Genomic DNA, 6,125 nt, shown 5'->3' on the forward strand with positions numbered 1-6,125 from the left:
AAAAAAACAATATCAGCTCAAGTGTACACTATATTTAGAATATTTTCACCACCACCCCCACCACCACCACCACCAATATTTTGCTGTCAGACAGCCTTTTCCGACGGGAAACTGCCATTAAATGAGCCAAATATTGCTCTCTCCAAACCAACCAAACTAAGTTGCTGGCCTACCACTGCCTAAATGTGTTATTACATGACTTCTGTTATTCAGAAGGTTAGTTCAGACTCACCAAAGTCACACGATCGCAAAAACAAACTAACAGACTGAGGCAGTGGTAAACCAGCATCTCTTGTGTTCTGCAAGGCAAAATGACTGATTTCACCCATGGAGCTTGGCTGGTTTGGAGAGAGCTATATTTCACTTACATAACAGGGGACTCCTATTGAGAAACATTTGCTTATTTACGCTTCAGGCAGCTACACAGCAACATTGTCTTTCATTTGGAGACATGTTTCTGGCCACGTAATAAACATTTGCTCTCTTGTTTCTCTTATTTCTCCTGGGGGAGATATTGTGTTTAAAGAGCTCGTTCTCCTCTTCTCTGTGCCCTTTGGAAGCAGGTGAAGTTTGCCAGAAACCCCTAAGTGCCTCAGAAATACTGTGTTTGAAATCTGCTAGCTCGCTGCTAGATGCCATTTTTCGTCCCCTAAATTCGTCTTATTAAATCGTGAGTCCAGCATTATTCTCAGTAAACCCCTTCAGCTGTTGTGCTTGACCAGCAGTGAAAAGCACAAAGTTGAGTCTTGTAACAATCACCTCAATTTAGCAAATGCTATTGTACAAAATGCTTAGAAAGATGGGATATGCTATCGTTACAGTAAAGTAGGAGTAAACCCCAAAATATTCAAGAAACCAGAGAAGAGACCACTGTCGTTACTTTATCTAGCTAACATTAGCTTAGCTCAATTTTTCCGCCAGTAGCATGTATCTGTAGTACTTAGCATTAGCTGCAATTCACACAGGGCACTCAAAGAATCTGAATCAAGAATCAGTAAGAACCAGAATCGTTAAATCAAAACAATATCCTGTATTTACAAAGCATGAAGGGAAAGGGAAATGTGGATCCAGAGTCTATGTGGCAGGAATGAGTCTGGTTATTTTTATGAGGAGCCATGTCCAAATCAGATCAAATTTAGCATTAATATTGGCTATACAGTTAATTTATTCACGTCAGCAGGTTTATACAGACAAATTAAATGTTAACTGTTTAAAAAGTATAAAAGGACAGAAAATTGCCATCATAATAAACGGCACTGGTCTGTTTACACTACATAAACAAACATTAGCTTTAACTCCGTCAGTGAATGACTTGTGGTTTAAGAGTCAAGCTTTTTAATTGCCCATTTCAGGCCAAAAGCAGCTTTATTACTGAATCATTTTTGTTCCATGATGCTTATTGGTGATATATTTAGCCACTGGAAAGACAAAAGAGGAAATACAGAGAGACACAATACCTCTAATGTGTGATGCAATTTTGACCTTTAGGTGAGGTGTGACTAGCAGATGATGAATAGTAAATAAATGTTAAAGGCTGGGTTAAATTTCACCTGTGTGACTTTTTTAGCCCACCCACCCATAAAACTGAAACTTAAAACATTTACTGTATAGACACCTCTCTATTGTCTGGAGGCTCAGCACTTTTGCTGTTTTTCCAAAGCACTGATGCTAGACAAAAAAGAAAAAAAACCATTAAATATTAAGTGGAATTCTCTTTTATACAAATCACTCCCCACTCCCGGCAAAACTGACTAAACTCCCAAGAATCTTCTCTTTCAGGCTTCGTGCCAGGTACCCTGACTGGTGTAGATTTAGGACACTGTCATAGTTTACGGCTAGTGACTCAACAGTTCAAGTTCTTCCTCCGAATCCCACGTGGAAGCAATTTCTTACTAGAGATGATGGTGGACCTGATTCTTTCATCTGCACCGGAGCATGTTTCAAATAAAAAGCAAATAAACTCCATCAGATGAGAAACCAGCTTTGTGTTCTGGTTGGCTTGCGTCACCGTCGTGTTGACCACAAGCAACAGCACACTATTTCCTTTGTGTAGCCTTCCTGTAATAAGTTAAACGCAAGCATCATTTGGTGAACCAGTTCTGCTCTGCTCCCGTATTTTCTAGATGAAATGAAACAGCTTTGTCAAGAGCAGATGTAAAGAGATGGATGAGATTACATTAGAGTCAGTGGTACATTTAGACAATATCTAAGTGCATTCACTCAATACTGTACTGAAGATTTTCAAGTACATGCTAGTGTATTTCCATTTAATGACACTTTATATTTCTACTCTGCTACATTTTAGAAGCAGATATTGGACTTTTTACTCCACTGCATTTATTTGATAGCTTTCAGATGAGTGACCAACAGACCTGAAGCTTGTCTGCAGCTAATCTTGCATACTACTCTACCCATCAGTCTACTTTTATGTAGTGTACATTCATGACTGTATGCTGAAGGACGTCTGCTGAAAAACCTTGCAAACTCTTTTTCTATTTCTTATTTCTTCAGGTTTGGTACAAACACTTGGTGGTCCTGGACTCGAGGCCACTGTGACCTCACAACACAAACATGGCCATGACTCAAGAGGCTATACACTGAATAAAACAAATTTTCACACAGACAGTGCTGAAGAGTAACTACTTACATGTAACTAGTTACATGTAATTACAAAATCAATGCATTTGTAACAGGGATTAAATTACCCAGAAGAGTATAAAGTATTTATGATCAGATCCACGTTTACCAGCTGCAGTATTAGTGATGCTCACACATTAATACATGGGTCCAGTAAAATAAAATATACATTTCTGAAAAGGGCCATTTCGCACATTTACTTTTGGTATTTATATTTTGATGCTAATACTTATGTACTTGGAGGTAAGTAAGATTTTAAATGCATGCATTTTACTTGTATTTCTGCACTGTGGTAATACTTCTTCCAGCCCTGGTTACATTAGACATGAAATGAGAAAAATAGAGAATAAAACAGTATTAGATAAAGATTAGATAAACTTAGATTACAGGTGCAATTTGTATTAAATGAGGTGGAATAAAATGGGATTATATTATACTAGTGTCAAATGGAAATGAGATGTAATGAGATTAAATGAAATAAACCTGTATTACCTCATGTTAGAACACAGGTGAGAATAAATGTGATTAGATTAGATTACACTCCATTACATTATAGATGTGATGATATTAAATGTGATGATTTGACGTAGAATGAAATGGGATTAAATTAGACTAGAGTATATTTTAGAGAAGATTGGATGAGATGGGATTATATTACATTACATTAAATTACACCAGAGATGTGATATGATGTGACTGGATTATATGAGATTAAAAATGTCACAAGATGAGATGGAATTGAATTTGATTATATAAAATTACAGTAGAGTTGAAACACAGTAGTGGATTACAAAAAGTAATAGGATGGGATTACTTTACATTAAATTGCGCTAGATAAGAGACAAATAAAAAGAAACAGGATGGGATTTTTTTTTACATTAGGTGAGATCTGATGAAAGTAGATTGTATTACATAACTCTATAATACCTTAGAGATAAAATGAAATATAATGAGTAAATGAGACCAGATTATGTTAGATTAGACATGAGATGGCTGAGATTAATTTACATTATATTAAATTAGAGATGAGATTACATTAAAGTAGATCAGAGTTAGAAGAAATCAAATGTTACTGTGCATAAAATATAATATAGACACAAACAATGAAATAGAAAGACTGTAGTCGTGGTATAATGTCTGATTTTGTCTGTTTCCTGCAGCATCTGACAGTTTCTTGACAAAGGCAAATAAAAATTGGTGAGACAAAGTCTCTGCAGGATCACCTCTGATATTCTACATCAGTCTGACATCCAGCTGCTCAGTCTGTGCCACACAAGCCAATTACTGTCCATCTGCTAACACTGTCCACAGATGACCTGAAATACACCCATCGTGTCTAACACAACAAAAACAGCAGAACATGTGCGGCAGACTTGACGGGGTTTTCGTTAGATCAGCGTGCTGTGGGGTCCAGGTTCTTACAGGCCGTTTTGGATTACAGGAAGTAACACCGAGTCACTAATCTTACTTCTTTCTGACTCAGACTGTTGAACCCAGAAATCTGATCTGGCACAAAGAGGCCCCCTGTTGTAAGGGGATCACTTCTTTCTTCCAAATGCTCCAAATTATTAGTGAGTAAAGGGCTGATATTGACCATGCAGAGTTTTTTAAAAGCTTAAGTATTGAGTCGAATAAATCACACTGGATAAAATCACTCTCTCCCTCCAAGTGTTTTCACATTGTTCAGGAATATCTAACCGAGGATGCCTGACACATGAGACAGCTGCCTCTGGCACAGTTCGGGCCGCACGTAATTTCAGAAGTAAAAGAGAATTGTTTTTGCAGATTTGTAGACTTCCCATATGACACAAGATTTAATTTGGAACATTGACTGGACATTCCACTGACTTCACCAAAATGTGTTTCATATGAAAACACTTTACGTAACCAGCTGGCAGGTTGGAGCTGCATGGAAACGAACATGGTGAGGTTACAGTAGTAGTGGTGGCAGCAGCTGGAGCGGGCCATGGTGGACTGTGATGGTTCTGTTAAGGTTCTCTCACGGCTTCATCGCACTGAAAGCTGTTTGATGAGCAAAATTAAAGTTTTTCATAACAGCAGCTTGTTAACAGAGAAGCGGAGAGGTACCTTTTTCTGTATTTGATCATCTTGACGGTGCTTAGCAATGTTTAAGGAATGAACAAATCACTGCTCTGACGATGGGCGGGACTAAATATTGACATCATTAAGGTGGTAAAGCTTTGATGGTCTGATTTTGTTTTCTTCGACATTTCCTGGACATAATGTCAGGATGAAAAATTGCATACTGTAATTTCTCAGCATCTTGCATCTACACTGATTTAATGTGTGACTCACTGTCATGAGACTTTGTGATGAATTAAGACTGAAAAAATCTGCATCTTGTTTCCTTTTGGATTCAGTCTGATGGTTTATTTTGTGGCTGCTGGGCTGATAAATGGGATTCAGTCTTCTGTGTTTCCTGTATTTAAAATACAGTTATAATAAAGTTGCTCTTATGTTGTCTTGGTGCTGCTCTTTTTCAGGTGTGTGGTCCTTCACAAAATGTCTTTATTTTATCATGGTTGATTAGTCTGTTTAGATTAAAGTCTTGTCTCATTAGATTTTCAGAAACGTTCATGCATTTACACAAATGATAAAGTCCTGTTCTGATAAGGTGGAAACCTCCCACATTGAACAAATGCTACTAATTTAATGCAGTGGAATGGAGACTGCTGCCACCTTGTGTTAAATTTGGGCTATTTAAATGAGGCATGTAAGCGTAAAGTTGTCTGCTTGGCTTTTCGAGACAAGACAGTTTATGTAGTGTAGTGCACTGAAATGGAAAAAGAACAATTTAAATACAAAAAAAGAAATCTTGTCATCATGTAGAATAATCTGTCTCTTATTTTTGTACTTTTATTTTTTCCAGGAGGAAAAACAGCTGATGACTCATCATTACATCATCATTAATTATTATAAAAATAAAATGTCATAAACTATTTGTGCTGTTTTCCAGGAATACTGAGTCATTCTTTTCTCTTGTAGTGATTATAATATTAATTCATGGGGTTATCCCAGTTCTTAATAAAGCAACATTCAACTCCCAAACCTGTTATTTTATTGTCTTCAGATGTTATTTTAGTGAAAGTAACTTGTAATTTGCTTGTATTAGCATTATATCTAAAATGTAATAAGAAAAATAGATTAATTGTGCATGTATAACATCCCATGGATTCCTGATTATCATTATGAGATGGTAAAATATCTGCTGACACTAGCGTTGGGAAAAAATGCTTTCTCAAGCACCGACTGTACCACATTAAACCAATTATAGTCCTTAAAATGATTCATTGTTTTGAACCATATGATCCAGTCAAAATGGCGACATCTGCTGAACAATTCCTGATATTGTTTTGTACACATAGATGAAATGCAACAACTTTTGAAGAACCTGGAAGTCAAATTATAAACAAACTCACTACTGACATCAGTTTTCTTCAATAAAATTCATATTCTACAAAGCAACT

The sequence above is a fragment of the Lutjanus erythropterus genome, chromosome 19 (genome assembly GCF_056507025.1).
Source record: "Lutjanus erythropterus isolate fLutEry1 chromosome 19, fLutEry1.hap2, whole genome shotgun sequence".
Taxonomy (NCBI): Eukaryota; Metazoa; Chordata; class Actinopteri; order Lutjaniformes; family Lutjanidae; genus Lutjanus; species Lutjanus erythropterus.